Consider the following 27,145-nt stretch of genomic DNA (forward strand, 5'->3'; position numbering starts at 1 on the left):
TTTTTTTTCCTAATAGAATAAATTTATAGTGTATAATAAATTTCATATTACAGAACACTTCTACATATTCTCTGAATAAATACTTTATTAAATAAGCAATCTGTTGCATTCTCAGGAATATTGATCATCTTCAGAGCTGGTCATCATGATAGGACTCATTATATTTGATATATAAATACGTCTTTTGAAGCAAAATCAAAACAACACTACATAAATGCTACAGCTTTTGTTAATTTAAGGGCACATGGAACATAAAATGGTTCAAAATTTCGTATTAGAGTCTTAGAAAATAGAGCAAATTCAGATGATTCTATAAATATATAATTTGTACAGGTTTGGAATATATAAGGTTCTAAAATACGGTATTTAAAAATGCAAACAAACACTGCCTCCCACCCACCTCTTGCGAAAAGAACATAAGTTTTTCAGCATTCTTGCACACTGAAAAGAGTAAATCCTCTTTTTATAGTACGCTATGGCTTATTCCCCTTCTTTCTAGAGTAGTCAAACTACATTTTTCCGTTACATTTCTCCGTTTTTCTGACAAAAAACGTTTGTGCAAATGCGCACATGGTAGAACTCAGAATCCAAATGAGGGTTTTAATCTTTGTTTATAAGGGGAAAGCTCACTTAAAACTGTTTTTGTCTCAATAAATACTTTGATAACAGGTGTAGATGTTGTAATATGTTTTAACGATGGGGCTTACAATCGCACAAACGTTCTAAAATATTTGGGACTTGAACCCGGCCATAATATGAAACATTCACTGAAAAAAAAAAAATTAAAAAAGCACACATTTTGAGAATTTTTTTTTCTTTTTTTTTTTTTCTTTTTTTTCTTTTTTAAATGCTTTGCTACATTTTTCTAAAAATCTATTTAAGGTAGAGTATTTAAACTTTCCCAAGTTGTACAACTAACTTGTTTCTTTAAAAATACGTAATATTATAGATCTGAATGGAAAAATTTTGAAAATAATGAAAAAAGTGTTCTTAAAATTTTTGGAATTTTCCAAGTTTTTCAAGAACGCAATTTTAAGGTGATAAAACTCAAAAGGTTTTTAGAAATGTGTACCGAACAAACATATTGTTCAAAAAATTTCATACAGCTATATTAACTCTTGTAAACTAATTTATGCACCTAATTAAATTCTTTTTATTTGAATATAAGCTAAAATATGTATATTTACTGCTAAAAAAATCTCAATTATATTTGTATTTTGTATTTTTAAATAAAATACATGTTGTTGAATCTTTCGCAAAAACTGCTTTATTTGTCGTGTCGAGATGTTCCGTGCAAGTAAATTAAACTTTATAAGGGGAAGGGAAAGGCAAACAGGAGGTCAAATGAAAGGAAACAGTATTGTAATAAGAGCTGAACAGAAAAGGCCAAATGAAAAAAAAAAAAAAAAAAAAAAAAAAAAAAAAGAATTTTATGTTGAAATAAGAGTTACTTTAATGCAACGTAAAACTGGTTCACAACATTCGTTTTATTTAAGCAGATGTAATGAAATTTAAATACTAATTATATATTCTGAAATTAACACATATGAGTTATTTATCTCTACATATAAAAGAAAGAGTCTGTCTGTGTGTGTGTCTTTCTTTCGCGATCAGAGTAAGCTAATAGACCCACGACTACGAAATTTGGTACATAAGTGCATCTAGACAAGAGCCAGTGCCCTTCGAAGGGATTTTTTCGAAATTCGAATTTTTTTATTTTATGTTTTGTGACGAAATCGCGTCATTTTGAGACATAATGGGCTATAGGAAAGCGAGATTTTACTCTACACACTCCATTTTCACATCGTCATGAAACTTATTTTACGAACTTATTTACGTCATGAAACTTATTTTACGTCATGAAATTTATTTTACGAACTTAAAATAAATTTCGTGTTTCAATAAATCGATTAAATACGAATTTATTAAACAAAGGAAGCTTAACACCTTTTCAGCGGGATTTTTTCTAAAAAAGTTTATTTTTAAAAATGTACAGTTTATTTTTCTTTTATTTTTGGACACGTTAAACTTTCATCCTTGCGACTGCTTTTACAAAAAGAATTTTAGAAAAATGATAATATTTTGTATTTTTTTTTTTTTTTTTTTTTTTTTTTTTAAATTTTAAATGAAGCTTCCGAGTACACTTCTCACATCTTTAAAAATATGATTTTGCCAACAATTTTCCTGTCTTATTGATGTTGATAGATTTTTGATGAAATAGCATCATTTTGAATAGTTTCATTCTTTTAGAAATATGGGTTTGGCAACAATTTTTCATCGTATTTCTTATGTCACTGTTTTTTTAAGAGATTGGCATATTTCATTGTCATTTATATATATATATATAATACATTTTTATTGATTTTTTTTATAAAGTTGTTATGCGCGGAATTTATGTGTTTTGAGTTGCTTTCACGTTATTTTTTGAAAGATATTGAAAAGTTTTGCATGATTTTTTTTCTTCAACGGAAAGTTGATTAATTTTTTTATTAGGATAATTAATATTTGTATTAAGTACATAGCTTATTTCATTGTAATTTCTCTTGAAAATATAAGATAAAATATCATTAATTATACTTTGCTTTTCAGAGTTTTTTGTTTTTTGTATTCTTTTATGCTATTTATTGCTTATTTCACTGTTTTTAAGATATTGAAAAGTTTTGAGTGATTTTTTAGGAAACAAAGTTCTTAACCTCCTTTATACCATTTGAGTTCTTAAAATTTTGCAAAGGGAAGTTGGTTAATTTATTTATTAGGATAATTAATATTTGTATTAAGAGATATTGCTTATTTCACTGTAATTTTGTTATACGTAATAACTTTTTTTTATGAAGTTGTTCTGCAGAGTAACATTCTACGCAGCTTTTAAATTTAAGGTTTGGTGTTTCCTTCAGCCAGACGAAGGCTGGCTGAAAAATAGCTGAAGCCAGACGAAGGCTGATTTAAAAGCCATCGTTGCCAGTTTTATATAAGAGAAATTTCTGGGTATTATGAAGCGAATATTTAGAAATCAGCCCGAATTTTTAATTAACATAATCTTTATTTCATAGATTACGATTTTCTGAATAATCATACAGCAACAGACAGAAGAGTAGTATGCCCATTAGGGCTCTAAAATTAAACAAAATAGAAGTTTGAATTGGTATTATTTTATAGAAAGCTCTCTACATATATTTGAAAACTCCTAATAATTTAAATAAAAGCTATTCTATTATTTAAGACGAAGTCTGATATTTATTTTTCCGTAAGAAGAAATTGGATCATTTATGTTTAATATGAACAGCTAGTCCCTAGATGGCAGCACTAACAATTTATTAATAGTTGTAAACCGACTCTTACAAATAATATTATACTACATCACTAGATGGCAGCACTATATTTTCGTTAAGTTTTTCACAAATAAAATTTGATGAAAATGAAATAGGTATGTATAAATAAATATATTTCCTCAACTAAAAAGTATGTGTCTCCCAGAAAAAAAAAAAAACTATTTTTCTGTTAAAATTGTGTCATTTTAATCAATAAAAAAGAGTGAATTTGCTTTTCATGTTATAAACAGCCAATTTTTTCTAGTAATGATTCTCTTGCGCAGACTGCTAGAATAGACTTATAGTCGTGCACAGAAATGTAATCACACTGAAACATTCGATATTATGATTATAAAAAGTGCAACAAATTTATGCAAATTAATATTTTCTAATGTATTAATTACCATTTAAAGTTATTTTGTTTTATATTCATCAAGCACGATTATTAGAATTAAATATAAATTTATAATTTTCTTTCAAACAAAAAATTCAGACTGTATCATAAGCACCTCCACCCAAAAGAATAAAAAGGTTTCTGAATTAATAAACATTTTGTGTGAAATGACTAAACAAGAAAGCACAAGAAATTTAAAACGATACCATTTACATTATTGACTAAACAAGAAAGCACAAGAATTTTTTTCTACTACGAAACAGATCACCCCCTTTCCGGGCATTTCTTATTCATTCATTTATTTGAAACGCCGAAAGGTATATAACTGCCGCATTACTAAATTTACGACTGATATATTCTTAGCATGTTGAATACCATGTTAAGAATATGAAATTACTCAAATATACGTGCAATGGGAAGATTTCGCAGGGCCTCTCATTCATTTGTAGACGATAGTTTCATAGATGGTTTCAAAATGTTTTATATAACAGAGATATTTAATAGAGAAGACTGACGAAGTATGAGCAAATGTTTATAAATAATTTACCTGTTCAGGAGAAAGTCTACTAAATTACAGTCGCACAGTATATTATTCTTCGAAACAATTTAAATAAAACTTTGGCTATTTAAAGCAGAAATTTATGTTCCTTTTTATCCTTTTATGTTTTATTTCAAAATGATTATATAGATTATGTATGATTAAATGAATAACGTTGTAGGAAAAAAAAGTTCAGGAATGATGGTTTGTAGTAATAATATTTCCAAGCTCTCTGGAATGAACTAACTAGCTTTTTGTTTAGACAGGGACCATCAATTGCTAATGATTAATCAGAGTTGACTATCTGCATTTTTTGTTACGAGAATAGTAAGCGGTAAGATGCGAGAAGGAAAATAAAAAGGGTAGGGTACGAACTGCGCCAAATTTAATCGAAGATACCCGTCCCCCTGTTATTTAATCCACGAACTGCGCGACGTTTCCTGTCCCCTATTTCTTTCCCAAGAAGATTGAGTGCTACAAAAACTCATTTATCGCCATTGATGGGACATTCTATTGAGACTGACCTTTATTTTCGTTTATCAATATTGTAAAAATTGTGCATGCAAAACAAATATTAATTTAAAGTCTGGCGTGTGCTAAAGTAAAAATAAATTTCTTTTACACTCATTTTAAAGCTTTATGATGCTTAAAGGAATGATGAGCCAGATCTTCTTTATTCTCTGTAAGAATTAAAAACTTTCCAAGTTGTAGATTTTAGTCGCTGATATATATATATATATATATATCAGTTTTGAATAGTAAAATTGATAGATTAATGACATACAAAAAACTGATGCATACTCAACCTATCAAATGTCAGATTTGTAGCGCACCTTTCTTATCTAGATAAATATTAACAAATCTTCTTAGATAGCAGAATGGTTTTAACTTTCAAATTTACCATTTTAGGTAAACAGTTCTAATTTAATTTAAAAAAATTCTCTTTATTAAATCTAAAAATTGGACGTCTTAAGTCGTTCTAAATTCACTCTAATATTATTGCAATATATTCCCGTATTAAGCTTTCCATTTTTAGTCATTGAAGTTATTTTAAGGTTATTTAACTTTGTTATAAATTCCATATTTTAATACTAGAAACGTTTAAGTATTTATTCTGTTTTCCAGACGTACTTTGGCATACATTTAATTTCTAATACACATTTAATTAATAAATTAATAATTATGAGCATCAGCAGAATTTTCATAATTAACAAAACAAAAAAAACAAAAAACAAAAAATCAAACTTCCTTATATTTGTATCTTGGAATTTTCAGTTCCCTTTTAATCCATTCCTTTTTCTCATATTGTTGCACTGTACTCAAGTTTTCATTGTATGTAGAATTTATATACTACTTTGTATTGTATTAATGCGAACTTATATTTAAATGATAATTTTTACAAATTCTTGCATCACAACTTTAGTTAACAGAAGATGTTTCTAACACCTTGGCAAAGCTTAATCTTCATGTAGCTTATTTTCTAACCTAGTTTCAGGCTGAATTATTTGTAAAATTAATTACTTGAAATTATTTGTTAATAATGATGGTAGCTAAATCACGCCAATAATATTTCTAACTGTTGTAATTTATAATGCAAGGAGTTCATGTGATTTATAATATTATTAATTTATAATTTTTTCAGCAGTATTGAAATTAATAGCATATACTGATAATATTATACATTTAGATTACAGTGTTTTAGATTTCCATTGCCTTCTTCATTGATGCTTTTATGCTACATTCCTAATATTTCATAATGGCATACTTATTCGTATGGCATACTTATCTACGTTTAATTCATTCACCAAACATGTAAATCTATAATTCAACCCACTTTTGTTTTTACATGTGCTGTATCTTCTACTTTCTTTAATATATTGTTCAGCTTAATTTCGAAAGATCTTACGATCAAGCGGAAAAGTCACTAAACATTGGTAGTTCGATCCGAGTTTCTAATCCCAGAAATCCTCCAGTTTTTTTTTTTTTTTTTTTTTTTTTTTTTTTTTTTAACTTATTTACTGTGTAAAAATGTAGCGTAAAAATTTCAGTTCATGAAGTAAAAATGCTTTTTAAATTTATTCTTTAAAAATATTGCAAAAATTTTCACCTTTACCTTAGCATATCTTTTTACAAATCCCTCTAATAAGAAAAAACAAGGAAAGAAATTAACTCGGTTTCGGTGATTGATACCTCGGTGCAAATTATATGTAACATTTTCCCAAAAGCATAGAGTTTATATGGATATCAATAAATTAAGGATTATTTCTCCATCTAATTTTCTTAACATGTTTATTCCAGAATTTTCTTTTCACACTGTAGCGCTTAACTTTGAGTTTTCTATAACCATTCAATTTGTCTAGCCATGGCAACCTTCTGACAAGTAGTTATATTTTTAACCACTGTATTTTAATTCCTGTTGACCATCAGTACATTATTCACTTGTTTCATAAGTTCAACTTTTATTTTATACGCAAATCTAAGTAAAATAGCATTAAAACTTCAGTTATGCTGAGCTCCTCATCGATTGCTTGTTTTAGATTGAATGAAATTAAGCTTAATGTTACTTTTAATTAGCTTGTTATTAATTTAATTATACATTTATAATTAATTATATATTCAGATATTTCCAAGTATATTACTCAAACTTTTGCATCCCAATTTTTAATTTTTGGTTAAAAAAATAAACTTTTATTTATTGAGAGGCCTGACTGATTATATTAATTTGCAGTATTATTTATCTAATTCCTTTCTTCTAGATAAATTTCAGAAAAAACTTCTTAGCATAATAATTTAAATTTATTAATTTATTTACAATTTATACGTCAGTGTTCCAAATGCATAGTAATGTTGTTATAATAGATTTCATGCTAAGCTTTTTTTTAATTTAACTAAATTTAATTTCTGCAAACATTTACATGATTACTTTAATTAACAAAAATATTTTTAGCACACTTTAACACACTTTGATACGAAAAAAATTTTTTGCACGCTAGTGAACTCTATTAAATTTTCCAGTCTAGTTCAGACATCTTGACTATTATTGATGTAATTTATTAAAAATATAATTTGTATGCTTTCTAATTATTTAATTTATGATATTATTATAATAAATGAAAGATGTTTGTAATGCTAATATGTATTTTTACGAATACCTTTTATTTTCTTTGTAAGCTCTCGCATTTATTACTGTTATTTAAGTAATTAGCCTGCTTGTTAGATAGTTTTTTACTTGGTCTTGTGATATGTAATTCTATTTATTTATTTTTATTTTCCTCTTGGCTACAATTAGCTTCGAAAAGTTAAATTGTAACCCTGTAGGCAGTTGGGGGAAGAAATTCTGGTTGGCGCAGTTGGATTATAGCTCGACCCAGGGGGAGGGAATTTTCATTAGCGCAGTTGGAGTACACCCATAAAAATTTCTGTGAATTTAAACTCAAGGACATTGTTTAAGTTTTCGTATTGCTATTGTTCAATACTATTTATAATATAGTATCTTCCTTTCTTTAATGATCTTATTTATAACTTAATTTCTTCATTCTTCCATTATTTACAGCGTGTTGTTTTTATTTTGAATACTAATTTAATTTATGGGACTAAATGAATTTATTCCCCATATTAAACTGTTTGAAAATGCAGATAAGCTGTTCAGATTAGCTTTCTATTAATTATAATATCAGTTACTTTTCTTTCCCCCCCCCCTTTTTTTTTTTTTAACTATTCTTGAATTAACCGTGATCCAGTCCGAGTTAATCGCGAATTGAGTGCATTAAAGAATGATGTTTCATTTTACCACTTTTAAATTATGTGCTTTACTCAGTGCATTTAACCACGCTGCTTTTAACCACGAGGATGTACTAATTCCGTAGCTCACATTTCCCTAAATCTCGCAATATTAATTTTTAATTGGTAAAAGAATATCAGCTTTTACCAAGAAAATATCTACATTTAATATAATGCTAATGTGGCGGTTTAACCGTAACCGTAACTGTTATTTACTTTCTAAGTTTTTATTTAACTGCATTTTGCATTTATCTATGTATACTGCGCAAAAAAGAAATTAGTACAATTCTACATCTTTCGTTCGATTGCTGAAATTCAACTTGCGTTTTTCATGTCTCGAAAACGCGACTTAGGATATGTATTAGATTTATATATAGCATTGGTCTAATATAGGTATTTTGACACAAAATCGGACTTTTTCTGAAATAATAAGCCATTTTTTTTCCCTATTTCGATTCAACGACTCAAATTATGCCAAACTGTCGTGTAAAAATCGCACGAGTAGTTTTCAAAAAAATTAGCTCTCAAAATTTTAGCCTCTCAATGTTAATTTAATTTTATATATATTTATTAATATCTCTTTTTTTTTTAACTTACTTGTCTCTTTTTTCATCAAATTTGATTTCTTTTTCCAGAATTCGAAATTTAGGCTTAATCCAAATATAATTCGCACACATTTTATAATTTACTTTTATAAATATTTTTTGTATTGTTAAATATTTTTTATAATTTTTTCGAAAACATTTTTTTTTTTTTTATTATTATAACCTATAAAATTTTTAACATCACCTTAAAGCAAATGTATTCCTAGGCACGCTTGCAAAAAATAAGAGTTTTTTATTCAAAATTTTCTAAGATATACGTAAGTGAATTTACATACTGGCTCGTTTTAAAATCTGCCATCATTCTGCTGAGTGATAGTAACGCCAAATGTGGTTTACGCACTTTGTTAAAATTATTTAAAAGTGTGAATTTACTATAAAAGTGTGAATGATGACATTTTTCTGCTCCTCTACAATGGAAAAAAAAAAGGGAAGAATATAAATTAAAAAGTTCGCCAAGAAACTGAAAAAATGCGCCGATATAAATTCTTGAACTTCTTCGTAAATTTCGCCCCAAATTTTACAACACTTACTATTTAGGCATAGTTTGAGCAGTATAACTGAAATATAGAAAAGAAAAACAATTAGCATGCCATTTCAGAAAAAGTCTGATTTTGTGTCAAAATAGCTATGTTAGAATATTGCTATATATAAATCTAATATATATCCGAAGTCGCGCTTTCGAGACGTGAAAAACGCAATTTGAATTTCGTCAATCGGCCCAGTAGAAAGGGAAGTTACAGAAATGTCCCCCCCCCCTTTCTTTTTTCTCTGCCGTGAACCTAAAACTGTATATTAAACTTGAAAGAAACTTAACACAGTTAGCTTTGATGTTTGTAACTGTAACTCTATTCGTGTAGTTTCGGTGGCAGTCGCATGCTTTTTGTAACTTGCTTTTGTTGATTATCAAAGTTGTTAATATTGTGAAGAAGACGTAATCTGATTTTATTATGCGAATCAGTCTCTATAATCAGTTAGTTTTCTAACACATGTGTGTAACATATGTAGTGACCAGTTACCTAGTTCACTACACTAACTTGTAATAACTCTTTTTTAACTCTGCATAGAAAACCATCAGATTTCTTCGACCCATATCATAATTTTCTTGAATGTATTCCAGCAACGCATAATTGCTTCAGTTTTGTAGTCCAGCCGACGAACATACATGCGATGACCTTGCGACCAACCACGGCCACATCATTTGGGTTCCAACTTGCTCAATTTATATCAGGCATTCAACGTGTTAAGCAATTACTTAGCATTTCATTTGTTATCAGCAACCTGCGCAATTAAGCGTAATAAATAAATGAAGAAAGGAAAAGAAGATTAATTGATTTACGAGAAACTTTGATAAGTCCCACCTGGAATATGATATCTTTGTGACCATGAAAGATTAGAAAGAGTTTACTAAACATGACAGCATGCATTACTCAACAACGAAAAAAAGCAAACTTTCCCCATTCTCCTTATAGCTAATGAGAAAGGAATCTAAACACTGTTGCGTGTTTGATATGACACTGAATTAGAAAGACAGGTACATTAGAATTCCAAACAGTAAACATGCCTCTCTGAAATACACAGATAATGGGGGCAAGACAGCGTGAACAAATTTTTGTAACTCGGTTTCCATTGTTAATAAGATGTAATTATTTTTATATTAACACGATATTGCTTAAAGGTTTATCTGCACATAGAATTAAACATTTGTTAGTGAATGCAAAAGCTGTGTATATATTGCTTAAATAATAATTAAAATTTTCAACGGAATTTTAGACGGAACTTATCACATTTAAAGTTAAATTTAAACGGTAACAAATGATTGCTGGGTCACCTAAAAGCATCAGGCAATTCAATTATTTTACCCAGGATAGTCAATGTATATATGCAAGATAAAAAATATGTAAATCAGATTTATAATTCCTCTTAATTACTCGTTTTTAATTTCGGTATTTCCTCTTTATTCTAAAAAAAAACTAACATTTCTGGACTGCTTTATTTCTAGATAAATCTATGCCAGAGATTCCGTAACGTTTATAAAGGTGTTAAATCGAAACCTAAACACTGAGAACTGAAAGCTTTCTAACCTAAACCAAAACCTTTTTCTTAACGAACTGCCATACTGCATAAATGCGCACTGTGCTTCTACCTTTGTTGCTGCCTAGACGTTATTTCGCTACGCTCTCTTTTGTTGTAATAGTATCAATGTAAATTTTCTGGAATTAGGCAAGAGTACCAAGTAAATTGTGGCCACAAATGTTAATATAAATAAAAATGGAATTTAATCCGCCTCGACTGACAAGTTTCCTATTCATTATGGATCAGCATTCTATGCAATCAAAATTCCTCCTCTTCAATACGGATCTACGATCTGCCCTCTCTATATGATGCGCAAGTCACACTCAGTGCAAGCGGGGAGGGAAAAGACTTTTTTGGGTGTTTAAAATGTACACCACACATATCAAGGCACGCATGCGTGAAATGGCTGCCTGCACACGCTGCAGCAGTGTGGTGTCCACCAAAAAACACGCAGCATGAAGAGGAGCAACTTTGTCCCTTCTTGTGATAACTAGGTTTCGATAGACGAATTTCTTCATAGGAATTAATCCAAAGGACGTGAGGTTTCAGTTTTACGGCCGTCACAATCGCCAGATCTGACATCTTTGGATTTTTTCCCTATGGAGCCATCTGAAATATTTGTGTATCGAGACCTAGTTACAACAGAAAGTGACTTGGTTGCTTGTCACATGCTGCATGTGGTTCTAGGGAAAAAACCCACAGCAAAAATGCTCACAGAATAATGTTTACAGGTATAAATGCTCACAGGAAAAAAGCCCACACAGAAACATGCCCACATAGAAAAAAGCACACTTAGAAATATGCTCACACAGAAAAAACCTCACATGGATATATGCTCAAGTGAAAATAAGCCGATTGAAAAATAAAATACGTAGAAACATCCTTATATTAATCAATCAATAATTAATCGATTTGAACATCGTACACATACTTATTTAAAAAAAAAACTATTTGATCATTTAAAAAAATTATTGGACAAATGCCCACATAAACGTTTTCAGGGGCGGTATATAAAAGATTGAAAACTATAGTAAAATTTTGCATGGACTACAATATTTTATACCGCTGCCGCTGTACGACATTTTTATTCCTGTAACTGCCAATAGTTAATTTTTATTTCTTTACGCTATTTTTGCATACTTTTGATGTGCATCTATAGAAATTGATGTTTGAATGTAGTATAAGGTACTTCTCCCGCCTTCCTAGCTTGCATTCGTGGTGTATAGGACAGCACACTGAGCCGGTATTTCAGAGATTCGTGGTTCGATTCCCGGCGAAGGCAGTTGCTTATTTTTCATCTCTCCGGCTTCAAAAAATATATTTAATTTCTCTACAATGGCGCGCGAACTAAAAGGGTGTTGGATGATGATTCTCCTCATCCAGGATTTGGCGATTGGGTCCCCTAAAAAAACCCAGTCGCCTAAAAATATAAGGTATTTCTCCCGCCTTCCTAGCGTGCCTTCGTGGTGTAGCGGTCAGCACACTGAGCCAGTATTTCAGAGGTTCGATTCCCGGCGAAGGCGGTTGCTAATTTTTCAATTCTCCGGCTTTTTCCAATTAATCTAGTGTTTCTACAGTAGTTATTAAAGTTTGGAGCCAAAAAAGTTCTAGAAAACCACAGTTTCCAATCGAAGTGTGGAATCATTATGAAGCAGCTTTCGAAAAATCTTCTAAAACCACAAACTGTTACGAAAGCTTTCATAAAGTACTAAATTCATTATGTAATTGTAGGCATCCCAGTATGTGGTTTTTATTTGACAGTCTGAAAAAAGATTTAGCCTGTCAACGTTTATTATTAGCTATTGTAAATACATGACGAACTAAAGAAAAAAAAAAAAAAAAAGAGAGAGAGAGAGAGAGAGAAAAGAAAGAAAAAAAAAAAAAATGAAAACTCACATTTGGTAATCGCGAATCATGTAAGAAACTATGATGAAATCGATGATAAAATTAGATATTTACATATATTAGCTAATATTCAGCGCGTTTATATATTAACAACTTTTTGAAATATATATTTATGATTTATATATAATAAGGTATTTTACGTAATTTAAATAAAATAATTATTTATGTTTGCTTATGCTTCTAAATGTATATATTATAAAATGTGTAACTTATATTTACTATTTTATTTTTTTAACAATTAAAATTGTAATAATTTCTCTTTGTATATTCTGTTCCATTTTTCTTCTGTCTTTCTCTCTTTTTCCTAATTCAAAACGGCCCATTTATTAATCTCATATAGCAACTGAATCTACACATAAGTTATACAGTTTTTGATATAAATTTTTTCTACAAAAACTTTACTGTATAGCAGCCTCTTTACTTTTAAATCTTGCTGGTTTATCTCACATTCAAATTACTTCAAAACATCTTTCGAAATAAAACTTACTAAGTATGGATTCACTCTTTTCAGATGATTCTACTATAATTAATCTTAGGAGATAATATAATCATTATCTCCTAAGATTAATTATAGTAGAATTAAATATATATATATATATATATATACGTAATTTATTTAGTAAATAAATTATATATATATACCACAGATGTTTTGATATAGATATATCGTATAATTTAATAATTTTTCTTTTAACAATTCAAGTAGGTGCACGATGTCCAAATCGATTAATTTATTGATTGATTAATCTAAGGATATTTCTAAGTATTTTATTTGTCAGTGGACTTATTTCCTTGTGAGCATATGTGAGCTTTTTCCGTGTGAGTATATTTCTAAGTGAGCATTTTTCCATGTGAGCTTTCTTCTATGTGGGCATACTATTTCTGTTTGGGCCTTTTTTCCTGTGAGCATTTATACCTGTGAGCATTATTCCGTGAGCATTTTTCCTGTGGGCATTTTTTCGGTTACCGCTGCATATACTTAAAAAAAACCAAACATAAACCAAATCATAATTACATAAACCAAACCTCGGTTAATCAGGAGCTGACTATGCATTAATACACCCATGTACGCCAATACACCAAAGCCGCGATCGGGCTAAGGACACTAATCTGCATTTTTAGCTTTTTTCATTAATTGAATTTTTTAGTTTATATTCCGATCTTTTGCGCTGGGCCAAAAGAAAGAAAAGTACATAAATGTGCTTTTATATACTTATTTTTTTAATTATATATATATATTTATATTTTATACAAAAATATATAAAATAAGATTTCCCAAATAGAACTGAAACCTTTATCATATTAACTCGACATGTATATAAGTGCAAGTACTTTAAATAATTCTGAAATTACGTACGATTAAGAGATATAGTTTTGTTTCAACAAAAAAGCACCACGAATTTAATGCAAATTATAAATGATTGAATTATTACTTCCCCCTTTTCCCCCCGATTTTGCGCACTATATTTATTTGGCGAATATTGGCAGTGTGTTAATTCTTTCTCTCTTTAAAGCATCACAGTTTTTATTAACACCTTAAAGAATATTGTTATCTAGTCTCTCCGATCAGGACCACGGTCAATGTAAGAAGCTATTGCCAATTGAAGAGATAAGATTTGTCATTCCTGTTCTTACTAATAAAGTACATTGCCTATCAAAGTAACTATATCCTTTTGATCATTACAATGAAAGTGCGTCGTTTAAAACAATCGGTATTTTTAAAGTATCGGTCAATATTTCGAAAGAAGAGGTATTAGAGTTTATATAATTAGTATAATTAGTAGAAATTTGTAGAGTCGTTAGGTTATATCAATTCAGGAACATAAAAAATTGGTAACTGCCCCGTCGGTATTCGAACCCCGACCTCCTGATTATGCACTGAGCGTGCTTCCATTTAAACCATTAAGGCATGGAGAAAGGAGGGAGAAAATACCTTACCTTTTAAAGAGCGACTGGAGTGATTAGGGGACCCAATCGCCAAATTTTGGTAGCGATGATTTATCATCCACCACCTTTTAGTTCGGGCGCCACCGTAAGGCCTTTTTAGGATTTTTCGATGTCAGGAAATTGAAGAAATCTGCAATGCCCTAACCGGGTCTCCAAACCTCCAAAACACGAGTCAAGCGTGCTTCCAGTTACACCACGCAGGCATACAGAAAGGAGCGAGAGTAGCTGAGCGGTAAAAGCCGCTGAACACTGGTAGTTTGGTCAGCAGTCTGAGTCCCGGTGAACGGGGTCGGCTGCGTAGGTGGTTTTGTCTTTTTTTTTTTTTTTTTTTTTTTTTTTTTTTTTGTGTGTGTGTGTGTGTGTGTGTGTGTGTGTGTGGTTTTACCCATGTGCAGTGTGGATATGAGTCAGTTTCCCTTAAAAATTACTCTACAGGGCATCCTCCCTTGCCGTATAGTGCCTAACTATGCAACAAGTAAAAAATTAATTACACGTAAAAAAATTAATTAAAAAAATTTAAATGTATTCACGAAACCATATATTACGTATCTCTGTCGGATAATTCCTTTGTAACACTATCTTTGTACACATGTACAGTATCAACTGCACTCAGAATAAAAACAGTTATAACATTCGGTAGCAACATAACGATTGTAATCCTCTTAAATCTCACTTCATTTTTGCTAAAAGTTTCTAACTTTGAGAAAGGGGGAACATATTAACTTTTATTAAAATTAAAGTAGTATATTTTAACATGTAATTCTTGTAGTTTTTAAACCCTCACCAAAAAATTATTATTAAAAGTTTCATTATTTAATGAATGATAACATTCTTTTGTTTAATTTACTCATAAACTCGAGCATCTTTTGGTCAAAATTCAAAAACTCCGCCAATATGTTATTGTCGACTAAAAATTAACCGAATACACATTTCACTGCTGAAAATACTGTACGTAATTCGCCTTGAAAACAAAACCTACGTCAATATGTCGACGTAATACAATATTTAACAGCGCAAACAGTCTGCAAAATACAAACTGGCAAAAGTTATTTAAAAATTATGACAATGTTTTTCATTTCGAGCTTATTAAGATCCCATTTCATTTTACGACTTTGGCTAGAATTCGATGACACACTTCGTGCGCTGAATAATCGAATCTGAGAAAAGACTAAGCCAATTTCGGTGTGGTTAAGCCAGTTTAAAAAGCATCTCTAAGCTTTCTCCGAGCTGTTTAAATGGGTTATTAACAAAAATTGTTTATCCGTACAAGAAAAACTAAACCTGTGTTCCTATAAATGGCTCCGGAAGCTAAAATAATTTTGTTTTTAAAAATATGAAAACTTTCAGATCTTCGATCATTACACTCAAAGGTGCGTTTTGTAACGTTTTGTGCGTTACTTTTATTTATTAAATATCATTCTCAATTAAAGCATAAAATTCAATTCAACAGCAATATCATAAAATCATTTCAAAAGAGCATATCTTTAGAATTTCCCATACATAGCTTCGCGGGCTGGAGATAAAAAAATATTTTTTTTCTTCCATACAGTGTCGCCATTGCTCGCTTTGAAATCGACGGGCTTCTTAAATAAAAAAAAATTCGTTAAAGTTTTGCAAAATTTGAAATATTTAGTGATAACAGCTTCAAAAGTGAATCAATGCAGAAAGTTAAACGACGCAAAATGCTCTTTTGAGACTAATAGCCTTTGGTTCTAACGCCTCTTTGGGCTAAAAAATCACGGGACTAGGCAATTGTTGGTGGGTGGAAAATGTTACCCTGACAATCAAAATGTAAACTGATCAGCCATAATTTTTACGGGATATTAAATTCAACTGAAATGAGTAAAAGATAGTAATAATAGAGAAATATACAGAAAGATTTTACCGCAATTATAAAGCTGAATCTATTCTACCAGAGCCCAAGTTTATCATCATGAGGGTAAACATTTCAGATTTGTTACAGAGCATTTCCATAAAATTCCTTAGGTATATTGAACATATCAGACTATGTTTATACTATATTTATACTACTTTTGATTACTTATTACTAATCAAAAAAACTATCCACGCAGTTTTAGAAAAGTGTTTCCTTCTCTAAGATTTTTTTTTTTTTTTTTTTTTTTTGAGAGAGAGATGGTGTTGGGGGGAGTGCATATGTTAGTTAGTTGACTTCTTATTCCATTTTTTAATTTTAACTAACTTTTTAATGGCTCCGGAAGAGAGTTAGTTTATCAGAATGGTAATATGATAAGCAATCTTTACTCTAAACAACGCCCTCGCACGGGAAATTTTAGATGAGTCCCAATAGTTCGGTGTTAAAATTAGTTGACTGATTTGAAGGATAATGGCATATATTTATCAAATTTTTTATGTTGTAAAGAAAACAGCTAATATTTTCAACAATCAGTAAGAGTAATACGGCATGCTTTCCTGATATCAAGAAACTATTTGACCGCGTCTGGTTCGATCATTTACAGGCGTTTGTAAATTGCTCTTCCAGAAAATCAAAACAAACTGACTTGCTCATAAGTTCTAGGAAACTCGATATTTCAAACCAGAACTGGAACTACTCTTGGTAATTAAAATAAAGTTGAAAAAAAAAAATTGAAGAAAGCTTTTTTTAACATCCATAGCAACATTCGACTTTATTCTATCTTTATATCAATAATTTTCCTCGGATAGTTACAAGTACCCCGTGTTTACCATTATAAGCACGTGGGGCTGTGATTAGAAAAGCAATGGGACAACTGGGTAAAATACACTCTCCGCATATAATAACGGGTGAGCAAAATTGGGCGAAAAAACATATAAATCGTGTTTATAGTTGAGCTCACAATTAAACTTTAAGAAGAATATAACATAGTTAACAAGCAAAGGTTGCGCTAGTGAATTGAATTAACTGAATGCCATGTCAAGCTGAGTCAATGAATTATCTACACATTCAACAACCCACCGATTCTCACGTACACTTCCTTGTTTGAACAACTGCGTCCAAACCAACAGAAAAAGAGAACGTATTTTTTAGAATAAAACATTATATATAAATACGTCTTGGTCTAAGCACAACAAGCACTACATCAAGGACTTTAAAATGATACGACCCACCTTGATACGAATAGGTAGCAATGGCAGCTATAACATGAGACTCGGGTTCAAATCCTGAAAAAGATATGGATGTTTGCAAACGTATAGAGTTTTTATGCCATGAGGGCTCTTAAAATACCTTTGAACCAGAAGTCTCCTCGAAAGTTGATCCAAAAAATAGGAAATGCAAGTGCTAAGCTAAGCAGGTCATAATAAACAGCTGTATTTAACATCCTAGCATTGAAAATGTATAATATTATATATAAAAATGTCTATGTAAAACTGCATGTATATGTGGCCCTGTAACATTTTGGAGAATTGTTAAAAAAGCCATCCCTACCTGCCAGCTGTAAGGTATTAGATGGTATCTGCCAACATGATAATTACACCGAGAAAACTCATCAAGTCTTAGCGTCTCCAACGAAATCAAGCAAATCCCTCATGTCAACTATGAAATGCCCAAGGCCTGATTTAATACTTATTAAGGTTATTTCCTTGTCTTTTGCCCATAATAAAATTTAAGGAACTCATCAAGCTGTGTTTGATCAGAAAAAAATTAGTAATAACAATGTAAATTAGTAATAACAATTAAACTATAATAACAATAAGATGACACGATAGGAAACCATAACATGCATAACGCCATAATACAAAAACTCAAATTATGCAGAAATTGCTGAAATAATAAATTACAGTTCTGCGATTACTGACTCTTTTATAGACTCTTGCAATAACTTTCGTTATAGAAACAGGTTTATGTCGAATTTTGCATCTTTCTGTGCGTCAAAGTGTCAGCTGACAACTATCAATCGTCAAGGAATTCTGTTTTGAATATTCTTATTTGATCCAGTTTTAAAGCGCTTCACACTTTTATCTTACCATCACCGCCACAGGCATTCGAAAGCAGAGATTCTATGAAAAACCAAGAGATTTATAGCTAGATAACAGAAAGACGATATATGGGGGTTTCTTCAGGTTTAAATAAAACAGAAAAACAGGTTTCTTTGAGTGAAAGCATGGCAAGCAGGTCTCACTTTCACCAAAAGAACCTTTAGGAAAGATATTACATTTTGAACAAAGTTTGCATATTATGCGAATATAAATCCACATAAACTTCTTAAATATGGTTGAACACTTCTTTCAAAATCAGAGTTAAACTAAAATTATAGTAACAGTTCTAAACATAGCAAAGAAAATCATTTATATCATTTCTAACCATGATTGAATTTATAATTGTGGTCATAAAAATTTGATTTGTAGTTAATCAAAAAGGCAGCTTTTTCCGAAGAAAATACATAAGCATAAAAAAAATCATTATGAAGTCAAAATCAAGATTAAAGATAAAATTTCTTTCTCATAAAAATATCTCGAAACATAATTCTGCGTTGTTTCATTTTTATTCGAGTCTGTTGCCTTTCGAAAAAAAGTATAAGATAACATTCTTTGAAATTTAATCTATCTTTTACTAGTTAACAAACTAAACTATTTAAAAACAAAGTTGGGAAGGCGGAGTTAAGTGACGTCCATAAATGGGTGGAACTAACCTTGTGGCGTCACAATATATTCTCTATAGCTGTATTCTCAAATTTACACTACGCGTACTTTCCATTTTTGACTTTCAAAATAATAATAATAAAAAAATTTTTAAAAATCTGAAGGCTTTTCAGATTTTATATTACGCCTAAAGGGGCGTTTTTTTTTAACGTTTTGTGTGTTACCTTTATTTATTATATATCATATTCTTCGCACATAAACTATAAAATTCAACTCACCAGCATAGCACTCACAAAATATTTAAAAGAGCATATCTTTAGAATTTCCGATACACAGTCTCACGCGATGGAGATAAAAGTGGTTTTTATTCCCTCGTAGTGTTGTCATTAACTCATAAATGTTTTACAAAATATGAAATAGATATTAAAACAAATTCCTAATTCGGGCTTCCAGATGCCCATATTGGGGTGGAGACGTACGTTATTAAAAATTTGATTGCTCTAGGTAGTATTGTTTTATCACTATGCGAGGAACGTACATACATTTATGCAGATTCTTCATTATTTAATTTCTTTAAATGTAATACAGGGCTCTAATATTTGGTGACAACAATTTAAAAAATGATTCGCCGTTTGTAGTGAATCAACGCAAAATGCCAAACGAAATTAATAGCTCATGGGCAAATCGTCTCTTTGGGCTAAGCAACTGCATCTAACAACAGATGCAGTTTATTTTTTTACTTTTTAATCTGATTGATTTTTAAAAAATGTATTTAATTCATGACATATCTACTTAAAAACTTTATATACTTTTATAGAACTACTTTTAATCTGATTGATATTTTAAAATGCATTTAATTCATGATATGTTTAATTAAAAACATTAAATATTTTCATAGAATTACATTACATATTTTTTCACTTTTTAAATATAGAGAAGACGCTTATTTTATATATGTGGCCATATTAGTCTAAATGCATTTCATCTAATATCCTATAAAATGCTTCGCTATTCCATTTGGGCCATCTTCCACTGTTTTTTCTACCAAACGCATGAAATATTTTAAGAGAGACAGGAGTAGCTCAATGAGACGGCAGGATATCATCTTACAGACGTGGCCCAAAAGTGCCCAATGCAGATAAAACACAATAAATGGCCACTTAAAAGTCATAACGAGGTGGGATAGCTGCACCCACCAAGACTGAGAAGACAGGGTGAGATGGGATGTGGATCGGTTTGTTTATGACGGGAATTACGATTCAGAAAGCTAATGGGTGTTAAGAAAAAATTATTTCTTTAAAAACATCCTCGCTGTAGGGGAAACACATTACGTATACGATTTACTTCCATTTCTTTAACTACTTAATTTACAGCATTTCTATGCAGAAAATAACGTCTGTTGATCGTAAATTACGAAAGCAAATTGCAATATGCGGCCTATGCGAGGTTAGTGGCTTAACTTTCACTCAGTTTACCAATTTCATTTACTTAATCATTTTCATTGCTAACTAGCATCTGTTACTACAACCTTACATTTTAGATACTTCGTGTCCATGACAATATCATAATTAAATATGCATCACAATAAATTAGAATACCCTATATATCCGAATATAAGCTGAGAGCTAAGACTTTGCTGCAAAAATCCAGACAAAAATTAAAACCAATGTGTACGCCAAATTTAAAATCGCCGTATAAATCAATCCAGCTATATATCGCGAAAAGTTCGAATAGTTAGTCATTTAACTTCGATAAATCCATCACCCGACTGAAGATAAATGCAGTCCTTATCCAATGGGACTTTAATAATGTTATGGACGGAACAGAAGATGATATTGAGAAACTGTTTCTTCGCTCAGTATCCGTAGTTAGCAGTATCGGCTGTCATAGCATTGGTGTCGGGTTCGACCTGCGCTAAGGAATGTATTTTTGTAGTTGTGTAACTCCTTTTCCGTAACTGTAATATTGGTCTATTCCATGCGGCCTATTCCATCCACGTAGAGTGTCTCGGTTATACCAATATTTGTGATGTGATGGCTAAATGGTCGATGATTCGGCCGTTCCCGACCATTACTTAATAAGTAACTGCAGAACCTTTTTTTTTTGGGGGGGAAGGTAATAGAAATCTCATTAGTATACGTTACGATTAAACAAAATTTAAAGAAAACGTTTTTCAATTATTCATATTTTTTTCAGTTTTTCTTCTTTCTGACCGTATTGTTTCCAAGTCATTTTTAAGTTTCTCTACAAACCAACCCTTAAATATTACTAGACAAAAATTGACAAAAAAGTCTCGACTTTTACATGGAAAAATAGTTATTTACTAGTCCAAAGGTTAATTTTGCCCAGAAGGACTATTAATCTCGTTTTAGCATTTTGCATTGTTTCACTTCTCAAATTGTTGCCTCCAAATATTATCGCCCCGTATTATATTTAAAGAAATTCAATAATGAAGAATCTGCATAAATGTATGTTTGTTTCTCACACTGTGATAAAACAACGGTATCTAGAGCCATCTAATTTTGAATAACGTAATCCTCCTGCGAATATGGCCATCTGGAAGCCGAAATTTGAAATTTGGAATTTGTTTTGTTATCGATTTCATATTTTGTAAAACTTTAATGAATTTTTGACGAACAAACTCAAGGATTCCAAAGCGAGCAATGCAACATTTTTATCTCCAGCGCGCGACACTGTGTATCGGAAATTCTAAAGATATGCTCATTTAAAATTTTTTTTACGATATCGTGTTAAACATAATTTTATAGTTTGAGTGCGAAGAACATGATATTTAATAAATAAAGGTAATACACCAAACGGTAAAAAAGAAAAAAAAAAAAATGCGCCTTTGGACATGATGTAAAATCATGTCCAAAGGCTTTCAATTTTTTTTTTTTTTTAATTGCATTCCGTTTTTCTTTGTAACAAAACGCATCTTATTTTGTGCACAAGTGATAACCTAGGCCTTAAATGTTTATAGAAAACGATGTTTGTAAATGTTTTAAATGTTTATAAATGTATAATTCTAAAATGTTTATAGAAATGCCATAACATTTGGTAAAGAAAGCAAGAGAAATTTGGGATGGACAATTTTAATCATAAATTAATAAATAAAAACAGCCAAAACTTTTAATCTGGGAGAGCGGCTTACGAAAATCTGCGAATGAGTACAACAAAGTACGCTTGTATTTATGGAGTCAAAATAAAAATTCGAAAAGAAAATTATAAAGCACCTAGTTAAATGGTGTTTATTAACTAAAAAACAAAAAGATAGATTTAGTTTTGCTTTCAGCTAAAGAAAACTATAACAGACTCTTTCTCAGAAGAAGAAACTAACTTAAGGCTGAATAAAAAAATCCGTTTGAGTACTACGATAAATCAACGAAGGAAAGGGAACATCCTCGTTTCAACAACTTCGTTTCTAACCAACGAAGGAAAGGGAACAACTTACCGACATGTCTATATATTCGACGTTAAAATCGATATTTAATTAAGAGCAGTTCTTAAATTTGTGGTTGCAAATTCATGCAGAATACCCCGAAGTTTCTCATACAGCTATAAGCATTTGAATGCCATTTGGAACAATGTATTTAAGTAAAAAATCCTTCTCAACGTAGGTGGCAACAAATACAAAATATAGAAACAAATTAAATGCAGAATATGAAATTCAACTGTTGATAACATCAACACAGCTAGGCTTCGATAGAGTTTGTGTAAAAAAATGCAATCGCAACCTAGTCACTAAATATAAGACAAGGGTAGGTGATACCTGGAGCACAAGTTAATGCTATTCATGAGAAAATTACATTAATTTTATGTTAAAATTTTTAATAATAAATTAATGTTATTAAAATAAGTTAATGTTTGTAAACTTTTATTCATGAGTAAATTACATTTATTTTATGTTAAAAATTTTTAATAAAAAATAAGTTAATGGGCAAACATTAACTTATTTTTTTATTAAAAAAGCACAAGTTAATGTTATTATGAGTAAATTACACTAATTTTACGTTAAAAATTTTTAATAAAAATATGTTAGCACAAGTTAATGTACAAACATTAACTTATTTTTTAATAAAAAAGCACAAGTTAGCGTTATTTATAAGTAAATTACACTAATTTTATATTAAAAATTTTTAATACAAAATACAATACGTTTCTTTATCTGTCGTTACATTAAGCACCTATCATATATTGATTTATTTTAAATATTATTAAGATACGTTTCTCTAAGGCTGCGATGGGGTTCACCGAAAAAAACCTTATATTCAAAAGGGTTCAGAGTTTCAAGACCACTGCATTACAATACATCGAAAGACGTATACTTAACACTTTTTTTTTTAAATTATCAAGATACTTAAGTATTTATACTACATTAGGAAACATAACTTTATGTTTGCTAAGCGGGAATTTGTATATTCTTATGAGAAACATAGTTAAACACTCACGGATAAACTTCTTCCCAATTCATGCAATACAACTAGGAAAGAAATTTATCCGCCAGGCTGTGGGGCCTAGTTATAAAACCATAATAAAAATTTCTAGCCGCAATAATTCACTGCGAAATGAATAAAAAACATACTGATGACTCGTAAACAACTGGCTCGTCACAGAGAAAATGTTGCAAATGCGGTCATATCTTATTTTAAACCGAAAAAAGAAACTACACTCGGTAATTAATTTAGGTATTAGCATACAAAGAGCACTGTATAATCCACTTTATTCTTGCTGTATAACAGAGGTAATAGCACAGTTACCATAAATGGTAACTTGGGTGGGACAGTTCCACGAACTTTAATTCACTTCGCCTTTAAGGAACTAATTCAATTTTTAACAAACTTTTTGCTTTTCTTCTTTATCTTTTTTTTTAAACAATAGTATAAGCATGTTAAAAAAATTCTATTATTGTCTAACTTCTAACTGTTCATTCTCTGCTAGTATAAATTTATTTCTGTTTTCCTTTCCATGAATATTCGGTTACAAGGACAACAATCAATTCGAAACTGATAAATTTGAAAACGTAAATTACATTTCCACTCCTCATCAAATATATCATTATTAGTAAGGGTATGTCTAATTAGTTATTTATTCTACGCCTGTTTATCCTTCCTTTGCTATGATCCATTTCCGGCTTCGCCTGAAACTTTCAGGAAGCGGACAAAAGTTAAAACTTAAGCAAAAGTTTTGAAACTGCTTGTTTTAAAGTTTTGAAGAAATTTAAAACTGCTAACCCATTTCTTTTGATCTTTTTAGCTTTATCATTAGGCATCCATCATTTTCTTCGCTCTTACCACATGTACAGCTCAACAACAAAATTGCAAAAATATGAAAGGCAGCATGCATTTAGAATTCCCGATGAAGTGTTAAGTGTTGGTACACATCTTCCTATTTGTTTCAGTCTTTTTTAAGTTTATCATATCAACGTACAGTTATCTCAGTTAAGATAGCTTGCAAAACGTTTTTTTATTAATATTAAAGTTTTATGTGTTAAATTTATTAATTAAATATCCCATTTCCTATTTTTTCCAGTCTTTTTTAAGTTTATTATATCAATGTACAGTTATCTCAGTAAGATAGCTTGCAAGATATTATTTTTGTTGTTGTTTTTTAACATTTTGTGAGTTGAATTTATTAATTAAATATGTTCTTCGTACTTACGCAACATAAAATTCAGTTGAATAGCAAAATCAGAAAATATTTAAAAACAGCATATCTTTAGAATTTTCGATACGTAGTCCGTAATTCGGTCCTCCAGGGGCACATGTTCGGGAGGATAACGTTATTCAAAATTTCATGGCCCTAGGTTTTTTTTTTTTTTTTTCCCTGTGCGAGAAATATACATACGTTCATGCAAATTATTCATTATTTAATTTCTTTAAAAGCAATACTAATATTTCGTGCCAACAATTTGAAAAGAGATTCAGATTTTTAAACTGATAGGCCGCCAAATCCCGTTTCGAGAGTAATAGCCCATTAGGGATAACGCCTTTTTAGGCTAATATGTAAAAAAATAATAATCCATTAGGTCTCTTTAGTTAAAGGCAAATCAAATGAAGTCTTCGATTATTTAATTCAACTATTGGATTACTAGATGCATTTTGTTTTCTTTAAAACAGCAGTATACGTATTATATATTCGTAGTACAGTTCGAGTAAACTTTGAAGCGCTTCACCAACACATCACCTTGCTAATATAGTATTTGTCTTTTTTTCTATAGTCATCACTATTTCTAAAAGCATCATAGCAGAAAAAGAGCTATTTTATCTTTTACTTTCACGATTAGCACATAGTTTGAAACTGTTTAAAATCATTATAACATAATTACAAATTATTGAACTATTAAAAATAGACGACTTCTGTTTCAAGTTATGGATTAATAATACTATTTATTGTAATACGAGCCGTAGCTTGAAACCTGGCAACATTCATAAATTCAATTCAAATTTTTAAATGATGCACGCCTCTGGTGAACTTTTTACTAAAACAAAGAATCGAGATGGAATTCCAAAAGAATTACTTCAAGTCATTAAATTTCTTAAAAACAGTGAAAAAATGTTTTCAAACTTACTTGAAAAATCCCTAATTTCATTTACTTCATCATTTGGCTCAAATCAATTCTACGTGGAACTAATCATCAAGTGCGCATCTAATTCGGTAATACTATAGTGTTTTAGCCTGAAACCGGACCATGCAAGAAACTTAACGAAACCTGGGCATAAAAATGCAATTACAACTGGACGCGACAACCATAAATGTATCCGATGATCCTTCCTGCTTTTGTCCTCAGTTCAATGCGCCCAGCATCCGTTGACCTCTACGGATATTTCTTTTTCTTGGCAACTTAAGATCAAGAAAAGTTCAAGAACGAATGGGTTCTTTTACCTTCTTTTCTTCTAGCAGAATCTTAGACCCTTTCGATGCAACTCGCTATATGGCACTAGCAGATATATATACATATACACACACATTTTAATGCATATAAAATTCTCATACGCGCACAAGACAGCAAGACAGATCAGCCAAGATAAATCCTGATTCTGCTGGCATTCGGTCTTGTTAAAGCGTGGACAGAAGTTAACTATGATCCATCTCTGTCGCCGGGGTTTCTGTTCGAAAGTCTGGAAGCGGATCTCAGTACATGTAAATAATAAATATCATGAAAGAAATGTTACAGAATTTCTTATAAATTCTGAATTTTCTTTTTCACTCGTCTTTCCTTAGAGTAGAAGAAGAGAATGCATGCTTTGTTCTTCTACAGGAATTTTACTTCGTATAAATAATCGTAGATGCATACAATTCACAATAATACAATAGATTTGGTTTGGTTTGGTTTATTGGATTACGACAAAGCACGCGAGGTCTACCTGCCTGTAATACAATAGGTCTTCATTAAACTGGACTGTAGACTGCCATTCAATGCAGAATCACTAAGAACTTCCAAGCTCACCCATATATAATCACACACACAAAAAAAAAAGATTAAACATTTTTTGTTAAAGAAAGTTCGATACACTTGGCTTGAAATCGTTTGCGACTAAATCAAGCCGACATCAAAAATTTTTATAGAGTATGCTTTAGGGGTTACCCCACATTTCTTTAAAAAAAAAACCCTACAAAATGTATGTTTGTTAGTCCAAAAGGGATGTTAATCCCCAAACGGCATTTTCGTTGAATCACAATTGAGCGGTGTATCACTTTCCAAATTGTTGCCACCAAATATTATCACTCTGTATAATATATATATTCCCAATGGTGGGCACTTGCCTATAACGGCACTGGCCACTCCTATAGCCAGAAGTAGAGGACATTTTATTGTGGAGGCACCTAATAGGTGGCCACGTTTCTCGCACTGTGAAAAAGCAATGGTACCTAGAGCCATCAACAGAGTAACAGTATAACAGAGGTAGCAGCGCAGTTACCATAACTGGTGACTTGGGGTGGGATACTTCCAAGAACAGGAATTCACTTCGCTTTAAAGGAACTAATCTAATTTTTATCAGACTTTTCGTTTTTCTTA

The 27,145-nt window shown here is 30.7% G+C and overlaps 1 protein-coding gene across 1 annotated transcript in view; it reads right to left on the reverse strand.

Annotated features, from left to right (window-relative positions):
- The window catches only part of LOC118192971 (FH1/FH2 domain-containing protein 3-like), a 455,802-nt gene that overhangs the window by 38,960 nt on the left and 389,697 nt on the right, over positions 1 to 27,145 (reverse strand). The window lies entirely within an intron of this gene.

Source organism: Stegodyphus dumicola, chromosome 6 (assembly GCF_044657685.1).
Source record: "Stegodyphus dumicola isolate Sdum_Otavi_A_Nest chromosome 6, ASM4465768v1".
Taxonomy (NCBI): domain Eukaryota; kingdom Metazoa; phylum Arthropoda; class Arachnida; order Araneae; family Eresidae; genus Stegodyphus; species Stegodyphus dumicola.